Raw genomic sequence first — 13,373 nt, forward strand, 5'->3', positions numbered from 1 at the left:
TTATTTTATTTAGTATTTTCAAGGATTATCATTGTTACAGCATCAGAATTTCATTCTGATTTAATGGTCAAATAATACTCTATTTTATAGACACAGCGCATTTTATTCATTCATCTGTGATGGACAGAGCCACTGTTCCACTCTTATGAATAACACTGCTGTGAACAAGTATATGCTGAGTCCCATTTTCAGTTCTCCTGGGCATATACCTAGAACTGAAATTGTTAGATCATTTGGTGATTCTATGTTTTTAACTCTTTGAGGAACTACCAAACTCTTTTCTGCATTGGCTGCACCACTTTATCTGCTGTATCCCACCAGCAATGTATCAGGGTCAGATTTCTCCATAACCTCCATCCTCTGCAACACTTCCATTCCTTTTTTGGAGAATAGCCATTCTTGTGGATGTGAAGTGATATCTTACTGTGGTTTTGATTTACATTTCCCTACTGATTAATGATCAGAATCATTTCATATACTTATTTATCATTTGTGTATCTTATTTGGAGATAGGTCTATTCGAGTCCTTTGGTACTGACATTTTCTGTTGTTGAGTTGTAGGGCTTCTTTATATATTCTAGATATTAAAACCTTACTAAATTTTGATTTGCAAATATTTTTCTCTCTCTGTGTTGTCTTTTCACCCTTTTGATAGTGCTGTTGGTGTATAATAGTTTTAAATTCTGGTTAAGTCAAAGTGACATCATGCCTAATGACACGGTAGAACTTCATAGGGTTTGGTCTTTTCAGTGAAACAACCAATAAACTGGAGAAAACGACTAGAATCAACTGTTTTAGACTCTGGACCTTGGTCAAACTCTTAAAAGAACTAAGAGAGTGTTTGATTGAAGGGAAAGGCTGTTGCTCTTTGGTAGAGGGCTCCAAAATTTAAGGTTGTGTGTTTTGATTGGTCTGACAGATTCCTGAGGACTGGACATTGATGTTTGCTGAAATTTTAAGTGACAGTACCTCCTTCACGTTTTGGAGTCAGATATTTAAGGAAATCTTTGTCAGGTGATTGGCTGGCCATCAGAGTGCATGGAACAGAAACTTCAAAAGGAATACATACATACTTTGCAAGATAGTTAATAAAACTCACAAAGGAACTGTTCCCTCCATCAATAAGCAAAAATCAGCAATCGAGGAGGAGTGGGACAGTTAGAGTTCTAGAGTTACCATAATCGCCAGATCTCTTTGTGTTTAGCTTACTTGGGGTTCCCCCCCCCACACACACACTCCCAACCCCTACTTCTTAGATATGTAGATTCATGACTTCCATCAAATTTAGGCTATTTTCAACCATTATTTTTTTGTATTATCCCACAAGTCCCTCAGATTCTGTTCAATTTTCTTTATCATTATTTTCATTCTATTCTTCATACTGGATAACTTGAACTGACTTGTCTTCAGGCTTGCTGATTATTTCTTCTGCCTGTTCAGATCTGCCATCTCTGTCAAATTCTTGCTTCCTACGAATGAATTCTATTTCCTGATTTCTTTAAATACTTTATATTTTTTGTTGTTGAAACCTGGACATTTTGAGTAGTATATTGTGGTAACTTTGGAAGTCAGGTTCTCTTCAGGAATTGATTTTGTTGCTTGTTGAGGTCTTCAGTTGCCTATTTGTATAGTGGCTTTCCTAAACTGTTTTCACAAAGCTTTTCTTGTGCCCATTACTGACCTGTTATCTTGGCACTCAGCCTGTGACATCTCAGAAGTTCTGTTGTTAATGTGTGGAATTTTTTTAAGTGTATATGCCTCTTTAGATGTTCTGATAGGTGCCACCAAAGAAGCTGCTGTATTCTGGGGGTGCTGAATAAAGCCAGCCATCCTAGCTGACCCTCAGGGGAACCTTGTACTACCCAAATCACAAAACTCCAAAATTAAGTTTAGAGTTCAAGATCCTACTGTCCCTCTGGAACCAGCCAGCCACTTGAGTAATGCAGGCTACTATACCCACAATGCAATAGGATTCAAGAAGGAGGAATGGTAGCTGGTTTACCCAAGCAGCTCTTTTACCAAAATTCAACAGCCTCTGTCTCTATTAAGCACTTCTCTTGTTGCTATAAGTGTCTGAGTGACTCTAGAGTTCTAAAATAGTGGATTCTGTTAGTGTTTTTCCAGCTTAATGTTTGTTTTGGTAGAGAGACCAACCCTAGAAGCTGCCATTTTTTGGACATCTTTTGCTGCCATTTTTACTGCTATTTTAAAAAAGTAAATCACAGATTTGGCATTTCATCCTTAATACTTTAACTTGAATCTTCCAAAATAAGAACAATTGCCTGGATAATCTCATATCATTATCATGGGTAGTTAGCATAGCTGTTGTTTTCTAATATTCTAAGACAAGTGCATCGTTTTCACATTAACTATCTTGTCCTCAAAATGTCCTTTACAGCTGTTTTGTTCAAACCAGAAACCAGTCAAGGATTAACTAAGCACATTTAGTTACTGTGTTTCTTAAAGTCTTTCTTAAACTAGAATAGTTTCCTTTCCTCTCCCTATTCTATTATTTGGACTTGTAAAGAACTCATCAGTTGGAGTGATAAAATACTTTATGTTCTGCATTTCTGTGGTGTTTTTTCATACATTTTTAAAAGTATTTTATTTATTCATGAGAGACAGAGAGAGAGAGAAGCAGAGACACAGAGGGAGAAGCAGGCTTCATGCAGGGAGCTCGATGCGGGACTCGATCCCGGGACTCCAGGATCTCCCTGAGCCAAAGGCAGATGCTCAACTGCTGAGCCACCCAGGCGTCCCTCCTCATACGCTCTTTAAGTCATTCCTCTCAACTAGAAGTTTAGGTGATTAAATTCAGGCTGAATCTTGTTTGGTAATATTACTCCATAGAAGATGCATCATATTCATATGAAGAATATACTTCATATTGCATCAGGAAGCAAAGAATGTCTAGTAAAGATTTGTTAGTAGAATAGTATTGAGGTTGACTGGCCAAATCACATAAAGTTGTTTATCTTAATTGATCTTTAAAGATATTTCTGCTGGGTTTAGAGGTCCAGCAAGGCAATTATTCTATTTAACACTTGGAAGATGCCTTTCTACTGTTTTCTGATTTACATTGTTGCTGGTGAGAAGTAGGCAATTGGTCTTACTTTTGTCTTGTTTGATGATAAGCCATCTGTTTTTTTCTTCTTTGCTTTTTTTTTTTTTTAAAGACTTTATTTATTTATTCATAGAGACAGAGAGAGAGAGGGGCAGAGGCACAGGCAGAAGGAGAAGCAGGCTCCATGCAGGGAGCCTGACATGGGACTCGATCCAGGGTCCCCAGGATCAAACCCCGGGCTGCAGGCGGCGCTAAAACCACTGCGCTACCGGGGCTGCCCTCTTCTTTGCTTTTAAGATTTTTCTCTTGGTAGGATTTATCACTTCACTTCTGCAAAATTCTTAGTTGTTGTATTTGCTCTCAAGCCTTTCTGAGACAATGATTAAATACTTATTTTATATTCTATATGTATATATCTATTTCTGGAGTCCACTCTGTTCCATTGTTTGTATTTCTGTCCCTACATAAATACCATCCTGTCTTGATTACTGTAGCTCTATAGTAAGTCTTGAAATCAGATCACATAAGCCCTCCAAATTTATTTTTCAAATTGTTTTTGCTATTCTTGTCCTTTTGCATTTTCATATAAATTTTAGCATCAGTTTGTCAGTTTCTACAAAAAGCCTGGTGGTATTTTAATTGGAATTGCACTGAATCTTTAGCTCAGTTTGGGGAGAAGGAATATCCTAACCATGTTGAATGTTCCATTCCAGGAACATGTTTAATGTCTCTCTTAAGGGTGATCATTAATTTTTGTTTCTTAGTTTCCATTATACAGGACTAACATGTAATTTGATAAAAATGTTCTTGTGTCATGTGTTTTTGTTTGGTTTGTTTTTGTGTGAGTATGCTTTATAATTTTTTACATAGGTGATTGCTTCTTGTGACTTTAAACAATTATACTTATCCTTTTCCAACCTGTTTACCCTTTATCTTTATCTTGCCTTTTTTGTACTAATTAAAAGAGCTTGGAATAGAAGTTGTGAGTGGAAGTCCTTGATTTCTTCCAAGTCACACCAGAAAGCATTTAGTATTTCATCATTAAATATGTTATGTGTAAGATTTTCAAACATGGCTTTTATCAGGTTGAGGAAGTTTCATTCTATTCCTAGGATACTAAATGTATCTTTATCTTGTATGGGTGCTGAATTTTTCAAGGATGATCATACTAAGACTTTTCTCCTTTGTTAATGTAGTGATTTAGTGTAATTGATTTGAATGCTCAACCAGCCTTGCATTTCTATGATAAACTTTATTTAACCATGATGTATTATCCTTTTTATGTGATATTCCCTTGATATTCTGATATTCTGATATTGATATTCTGATATTTTGTTAATGATTTTTGTTAATCTTTGTTCATGAGACATACTGATCTGTACATTTCTGTCCTGCCCTAATTGCATCTGATTTTAGTATCAGGACATTATTGGCCTTATAAAATGAGATGAGAAATGTGTTTCTTCTCTGTTTTCTAAGAGTTGTTTATAGCTGATATTATCTTTTTATGTTTGACAGAATTCACCAGTGGTTCCTTCTAGAGCTAGACTTTTCTTTGAGGGAACGTTTGGAAACAACTTCAGTTTCTTTAATTGATACAGGGCTATTCAGGTTTTCTTTTTTTCTTTTTTTTTTATTTTTATTTTTTTAAGATTTGGGGTAATTCTGTCTTTCAAAGAATCAGTACATTTATTCAAGTTGATCACAGTATTCTCCTGTTACTTTAAGGTCCACAAAGTCTGTACAATGGCCTCTATTTTATTTGATTTTTTTTCATTATTAGTTTTTGATAAGTCTAGCTAGAGTATTAATTTTATTTTTTTTTTTTTAGAGTATTAATTTTAACAACCCATCCCCCCTCACCTCCCAAACTAACTTCTGTTTCATTGCCTTTTTTGTTTTCCTTTATTCCCGTTTTCTTTTCTTTCTCAGTACTTTTCTACTCATTATTTCCTTCATTCTGCTTTCTTTGGGATTAATTTGCAGTTCTTTTTCTAGATTCTTGACATAGAAGTTTCCTAGATTGTTGATTTTTGTTTTTTTAATCAACATGGAAATAAGTTCAGTTTCCACATAGTTGGGGATTTTCCAGTTCCATTTCTAATTTCTAAGTTAATCTCATTGTGATCATGGAACAATGTTGTGTGTTTTTAGTTCTTTTAATTTATTCATACTTGTTTTGTTGCTCAGCGTATGGTATTTCTGGGTATATATTCCAGACACACTTAATATGTATTCTGCTATCATTGGGTATTCTTTAAACATCATTTGCATCAAGTTATTTGATTCTTTTGTTCAAGTTGTTTATGTCTTTGTAAGGAATTTACCCCTTTATCATTATATATTGTCCCACTTTACATCTGGTAAAGTCTTCCAGGTTTTATAGACTTATTGTTGAATGTGTATCTGTTTCTGTCTTTTTTATTTTTTTAAACTGTGTGCATATTTAATTGGATTTCTTGTAGATAACATTTAATTAGGTCTTTTGTTAAATACATGTGTATGTATGTGTGTTTAAGTAGGAAGCCATCAGTGGCATCGATAGGACAGAGCATCATTTAGTCCTTTTCCTTTAAAATGCAGAAAAATATAATACTGAAGTGTTAATTTTTTAATAGGTGATTTCCTTGTTTAGCTTCTCCCCAGCACATACTCTATATTCTTACCTTTGGTATTAGCTAAAAGAAGCAATTTATAGCATTTGTGAGACCCATTTCCTTTTCTCTTTAAAGTTGACTACCTGCTTGCCTTTTGGATCTCACGTTTTCCCTTTCAAAAATGGGAGTTGAATTATGTTTTTATAGTATTCCCATTCTTCCCAGGATAGCGTGTCAAAAGAACCCCTTTTTTCATATAGGCATTCAATTACTTACTATAATATAGTATGCAGTGTCTTGTTTTTCTTGTACTCTTAAATTGTGAGGTTGGAATGAAACTTGAGACACAAATTTAAGATACATGCAGCATTGAGTCCCATTGTTACTTTTAGTTATGCACTTTCTTTTCCTACTGGTACTTTTAGGTAGAGGTGCACTTATTAACCTGAATTCATTTGTAGCATTAGTAGATCATACTTTGAGGAAATCAGATAGATGAAGTCATGCTGATCTTTTCAGAAGGAGTCCCTTGTTACCTGATTTTAATTATAATGCGCAGGTTTACTAAGTAACCAGCTTGACATCATTAGGTCCTTTTTATACATTTATTCATAGAATCCTTAGAACAGTCCTACCTCAAATTTATTCTGATGAGTGTGAAACATGTAGCACAACTGGAACACAGCAAACTCACAATATGGTAACCATTATTATGATTATCATTTACTGTTGTTTTACAGAAGAGGAAATGGAGGCTCAAAAGGTTTTAGGGGTTATAGAGCAATCAATCCAAAGAAGGCACCTAGGTCTATATGGTTTTAAGCAACATATTCCTTTTTTTTTTTTAATTTAAATATGTTCCATGTAGAATGTATACCAGATGTGTCATTAGGCTAGATTCAAATCCCAGATTTGCCACTTAGTAGTTGTATGACCCTGGGCAAGTGATGGTGATTAGTTTTCTGATCTGTAAGATGGGGGTTATACTTATTAATTTACAAGAGCTGGGTTGCTCTGAGGGCTACTAGTACCCTAGCAGCTAGTCTAGAGTTAGAAGTCTAGAGTCTAGAGTTAGAAGAGAAAAAACCTGCTTGCTCTGACAAAAGCAAGCAGGTTTTTTACTAGGCCTGAGGTCTCATTTGCACCCGTCTTCTCAGCTTTGGAAGCAGTTTAGTTGAACAATAGACCTGTTTTGAAGTTAGTACTGGAGAGGAGCTGCTACTGCTGCTGCTTTGCTCTTTCCTGGGCCTACCCACTGTCCAGACTTGTATGCTAATCATTCCCATGCTTTTCTTTATAGTTGATCATCTGTGTATGCTTTCCTATATAATAATTTATTTGAATTGTATTGGATTTTTTTTTAACTTGAATGGTGTCTGTATTCTTCTAGGACTTCTTCACTTAATATAATATTTTTTGGGATTCAGTTGTGTTGGTGTCTGTAGTTAAAGTGTAGTGATGTCATTGGTGTATTTTACTATTTGAATATATCGCAGTATTTCGTTTCTACTGTTGATGGACATTTGGATTGTTTCCAGTTGTGGGCTTTTATGAAAAATGCTGTGATGAACGTTCTTGAACATCTCTCCTGATGCTGAAGTATGAGTTTCTCAATGTTGGAATTCTGGATCATAGGGTATGTGTATTACTAAGGGAGTTTATTAGTCATTCACCAAGTATTTATTGAGTGTTAGTTCAGGTACATTTTTAGGTTCCTTGGAATATTTATTGCTGAATTAAATAGACACCAATGATTTACATTCTATTTGGGATCGCCAGATAATAAATAGTAAATATAAATAAATATAAATGCCACGAGGGACAAGAGAGCAGGATAAGGGGATCATTTGTACAGGAAGGTGGGTTGGGGTGCAGGCGTCATTAAAGGTAACATTTTAAAACAGACTTAAAGTTATGTACCACCTAAAAATTTTTCAAGCTAACCAAAAAAGCAACTGTGACCTTTAAACACACAGCAATGAATGATTAAAGTAAAAATCTCCACAATTCTTAGAGAATTATTTTTTCTTTGTTAATCAGATCTTAATCCTTACAGATTCTGAAGGGACATGTTCTGAGTGCTAAACTCTACTAGTTTGTGCAGGGAACTATAAGTGTACTCAGACTTGGTTGAATAGAAGTTACATTTCCCGGGGCACTTGGCTGACTCAGTCAGTAGAGCATGGGACTCTTGATCTTACAGTTGTGAGTTTGAGCCCCACATTAAGTATAAAGATTCACTTAAAAAAAAATTGAAGGGATCCCTGGGTGGCGCAGCGGTTTGGCGCCTGCCTTTGGCCCAGGGCGCGATCCTGGAGACCCGGGATCAAATCCCACATCGGGCTCCCGGTGCATGGAGCCTGCTTCTCCCTCTGCCTGTGTCTCTGCCTCTCTCTCTTTCTCTCTGTGTGACTATCAACAATAAATAAAAATTAAAAAAAATTTTTTTTTAAAAATTGAAATCTTTAAAGCAAATGACATTTCCCCCTTAACTTTATGGTTAAAAAGGTATTGTTAAGTTAGCATGTATTTGGATTCAAATTCATGTAGGACAAATTCCACACCTTAAACAGATGGGATTCTTTTTGTTTTTAAGTTCTTAGTTTATTAATCCTCTCATGAAAAATTTGCACAATCACCACAGATAGTTACTGCAAAACTTTTGTGCCCTTTTGCCAGCACCAACATTCTTTTGCAATCCACCTGATTTTCTTCATTCTGTCCTTGTGCTCCTTTTCAGATTTTCTTGACATCCTTTTCTTCTCATGGGCCATGTCTTGCATGTCTACGTTTGGGTTTGTTTTTCCTTGCATAATCTACGGAATCACAAATCATGCCAAAGCCAGTTGTCTTGCCACCACCAAAATGAGTTCTGAATCCAAATAAAAAGATGACATCTAATGTAGCCTTGTACATTTTGGCTAGTTTTTCTCGAATTTCTGTCTTAGGTACTGTTGCCTTTCTGGGGTGAAGAACATCAATGACTGTCTATTTTTTTTATTTTTTTTAAAGATTTTATTTATTTATTCATGAGAGACACACAGAGAGAGAGGCAGAGAGAGACACAGGCAGAAGGAGAAGCAGGCTCCATGCAGGGAGCCTGACATGGGACTCGATCCTAGGTCTCCAGGATCACGCCCTGGGCTGAAGGTGGCGCTAAACCGCTGAGCCACCGAGGCTGCCCTGTCTATTTCTGCTGAAGTAGTTGGTTTGTTGCGAACTTCCTGGTCCTCCACATAGTTACTGCGTTGTTCATGAGGGCAGCTGAGCTTCAAGCAGCCAGGAAAGAAAAGAGAGCCACAAATGGATTCTTAATTTGTGGACTAATATCTTATATATCAAAATGATGTGATCAATTAACCTGTGGTTTTCTAAACAGTTTTGTAAAGGGTAGTGGAAGAGCCTGCACCTGGATCAGTCAGCCAAGAGTTCAAATCATAATTCCAGATTAACCAGAGTTTCTGATCTGTTTCCTCATCTTTATGAGGGTAATGCAGTGCATACAAGGAGAACACTAAATAAATGTCAGTTCGTTTTAGGGTTTGGGGTTTTTTTTTTTTTTTGACTTTATATTTTGAAATAATAATAAGTTGATGGGAATTTACAGAGAGATCTCATCATGTACCCAGTTTTCCCCTGTGATTACATCTAATGTAACTATTACAAAACAAAACAAGGAAATTAGCATTGGTACAACAGTGCCTATAGTTCTTTGCCACTTTATCAGGTGTAGATTCATATATTCATCATCACAATCAATACACTTCTGTTCCTGTTTTATTCCATCACCACCAGCGCTCTCTTTGTAATCATATCTACCCTTTCCTCACTCCATACTCCATCATCCCTAACTTCAGGCAAAGCACTGTTTTCTATCTCTATAATCTTGTCATTTTAAGAATGCTACATAAATAGAATCATTCATAAGTGACCTTTGAAATTAGCTTTTTTCCACTCAGAATGCTGCCCTTAAAATCCAATCAATTTGTTGCATGTATTAAGAGTTATTTCCCTTTTATTGCTAACTAACATTCCATGGTATGGATATAGCACAGTTTACTTAATCATTAACTTATTTCAGGAGATTTGGGTCTTTTCAAGTTTGAGGTGATTATGAATAACGCTGAATTAAGTTTGTGTTCAGATTTTTGTGGACTTAAGTTTGTTCCTTTGGAATGCCCTGGAGTGTGATTAATTCATATGATAAATATTATGTTTAATTTTTAAGAAACTACCAAGCTATTTTATATTCCCCTTGGGAATGTATGAGTGATCCAAAATAAAAAGTAGTGGCAATACCTATGTACTCCTATCTCATCTTGATTTTAAATTTGCATTTACCTGATGGCTAGTGATGTGTGCTTATTTTCCATTTGTGTATCCTCATTGGTGAAATGTCTCTTCATGTGTTTTGCCCATTTTCTAATTGGGATGTTTGTTGTTTCATTATTGAGTTTTGAGAGTTTTTTATATATTGTAGATATGAATCCTTTGTCAGATCTGTGCTTTGCAAATATTTTCTCCCCGTGTGTAGTCGGTTTTTTTTTTTCCATCTTCACAAGCCTTTTGCAGAGCAAAAGTTTTTAACAATGAAATCAAATTCATCCATATTTTTTTAATGGGTTATGTTTTTGATATAAGAAGTTTTATAAAGTACAAGGTCCTTAAGGTTTTCTCCTGTTTTCTTCTAAAAGTTTTATAGTTTTGTGTTTTATATTTAAATCTGATCCACTTTGAGTTAATCTTACATAAAATGTGAAATTTAGATTGAGGCTCAATTTCTTGCGTATGAATACCCAAGTTACTCCGTTGCAATTTGTTGAGAAGACTTTGCTTCCAATTATTCCAATAATTCCAAAAGTGTGAATTATTTTCACACTTTTGTCAAAAATCAGTTGGACTGATTTGTGTTAGGTGTATTTCTGGATGCTCTTTTCTGTTCCTTTCATCTATGTGTCTATCCTTCCTTTTGCCAATACCACCCTGTCTCAGCTACTATATCTATGTAAGTCTTAAAATTGGGTAGTAATTCCTCTCACCCTTTTTTTTTTTTCAAAATTGCTTTAGCTATTCTTTTCCACATAAATATTGGAATAATATTGTCTATACTTATAAAAAAAAATCTTGCTTAGGATTTAGATAGAATATACTGGTTTATAGGTCAACTTAGGGAGAATTGACATCTTTATTGCAATGAATCTTCCAGTCCATGAACACGTTACATCCCTCATCAGCATTTTGTACTTTCAGTGCTAAGAGAGAGGCAGAGAGAGACACAGGCAGAAGGAGAAGCAGGCTCCATGCAGGGAGCCTGACATGGGACTCGATCCTAGGTCTCCAGGATCACGCCCTGGGCGTGTCTTGTCTTGTGTCATTTATGTGTCTTGTCAAAAATGAGTTGGCCCTACTCGTGTGGCTCTTTTTCATTTCTCGATTCTGTTTTATCCATCTGTGTCTATCCCTTGGTCAGTAACATTCTTGATTATAGTAGCTATAAAATAAGTCCTGAAATTGGATAGAACAGTTCCTCTATTCTTGTTTTTTTTTTTTTTAATTTTATTTATTTATTCATGAGAGACACACACACACAGAGAGAGAGAGAGAGAGGCATAAACACAGGCAGAGGGAGAAGCAGGCTCCATTCCTTGCAGGGAGCCTGACGTGGGTCTCGATTCTGGGTCTCCAGGATCACACCCTGTGCTGAAGGTGGCGCTAAACCGCTGAGCCACCCGCGCTGCCCCTATTCTTGTTTTCTATATTGACTTAGCTACTATTGTACATTTGCCTTTCTATATACATTTTAAAATCTTATCTATATCTACAAAAAAATGCTGCTGGGATATTAGGAATTGTGTTAAATTGTGTTAAACCCACAGCTTACATTAATGAGAATTGACGTCTTAAATGCATGTAAGTCCATGCATAAGTACATGTTTTGCTAGGTTTACACCTATTTTGGTTTGTTTGGAGCCAATTTTCAAATAGCTATAGGGCTATTCAAATTATTTCATACTGGATAAGTCATAGGAGTTTGTACTTTTTGAGGAATTTGTTTCACTTGCATTGTTAAATTTCTGTGACTAGTGTTAGTATTCCTCTAATATCCTTTTGATGTCCACATGGTTTGTAGCTATTCCATTTTTCATTCTTTGATAAATTATATTTAATTATATTTTTTCCTTTGTCATCTTCAGTCTTATTAAAGTTTTGTTAATTTTATTGGCCTTTTCAAATAACCAGCTTTTTGTTTGATTGACTTTTCAGTTTTCAATTCCATTGGTCTCTGCTCCTAGTATTTATTTTCTGCCTCGTGAGAGGTTGAAATTGAAGTCCATGTTCCTTATGCTGCATCCCCTGACATCTGGAAGGGGAGGGTCTCCTCCTGACTACTGGTGGATAGTGTGAAAGTCTCTTGATACCTCTTGATAATTCCCTGGCTGATAGGGGCATGAGTGTCTGTTTACTACTTCCCATTGTTCCTCATTGACATATCTAAGGGATGGGTACAGCTCGAGGTTACTGGTAGGCAGTAGTAAAAGTTCTGAGTGTCCGATAGGCCTTTTCTAACACCAACCCAGCACAGAGGTAGAGGAGTACCTCATTCCTCTCAGGGAGGTGCAAAATTTCAGGTTCTTCATGTGGTCTCCACTAGTACTGCAGGGGGCCTCATTAGCATCTGGTAAGGATGAAAGCCCCAGTTCCAGGTTTCTCTGACAAACCACAGCAGTGTGTGGTTGGGTTACTTGGTTTCTGCTTGGCCAGGATGGAAGTCTGTGCTTCCCACTGGCCCTTTGCTGGTGGGAAAAGGAGCACAGTTTTATCTGTGGTGTTTGGCTGAAGTAGAGCAGTTACTGTCTAAAAATTTTGTCTTGATACATTACCTATTTCCTGGTCCTTTGAACAGAGCAGGTTTCTATGGGTATTTTTTGTTGTTGTTGTTTACACCTGTTGATGATATTCATAGGCTGGTGACTTCATGAACACCCACTTTGGAATATATGAGGCTAAAAGAAAATCCAGTGAACTCACCACTGTGTTGTTCTTTGTTTTGTTTTTTTTGTTTGTTTGTTTTGTTTTGTTTGTTTTGTTTTCTGTGTTGTTCTTTGGATCCTGAAGACTCTAGATAATCTGCTGCCTTCCCTCTACATTTCAGTCTTATGATTGTTTCATGTAGAATGCCTGATTTTTAGCTGTACTTGTCTGGAAGAATAGGGAAAAATATGTGTACTCAATCTTTTGTGAAATGCATTTTCTCATAATTTGCAGATTTTTATTATTCTTTGTTAGTAACATGTATTAGGTACATCTTTTTCCAGTTTGAGCCTTGTCTTACTTTCTTCATGGTAATCTTTTGACTACCTATAGTTCTTAACCTAAATGAAATAGAATTTATTAATATTTCCCTTAATCTCTTGCTTTTTGTTTCTTGCTTTAGAAATTTATTCTTGGGGATCCCTGGGTGGCTCAGCGGTTAACACCTGCCTATGGTCCTGGGATCTGGGATTGAGTCCTGTGTCAGGCTCCTGGCATGGAGCCTTTCTCTCTCTCTCTCTCTGTCTGTCTATCATAAATAAATAAATTAAAATCTTAAAAAAAAATTTATTCTTGCTCCAAGGTTATACAGATGTTCTCTTATGTTTCTTTGTGAAAGTTTTAAGGTTCTTAATCTTTTAAAAGAATTACTATTTTTAATTGAGTAGTAATTTAATTCA

General features: G+C 35.9%; 1 protein-coding gene across 2 annotated transcripts in view; it reads left to right on the forward strand.

Moving 5' to 3' along the window:
- TRIM24 (tripartite motif containing 24) overlaps nt 1-13,373 on the forward strand; it is a 99,746-nt gene that overhangs the window by 23,322 nt on the left and 63,051 nt on the right. The gene's annotated exons all lie outside the window — the stretch shown is intronic.

Source organism: Canis lupus, chromosome 15 (genome assembly GCF_048164855.1).
Source record: "Canis lupus baileyi chromosome 15, mCanLup2.hap1, whole genome shotgun sequence".
Lineage (NCBI taxonomy): Eukaryota > Metazoa > Chordata > Mammalia > Carnivora > Canidae > Canis > Canis lupus.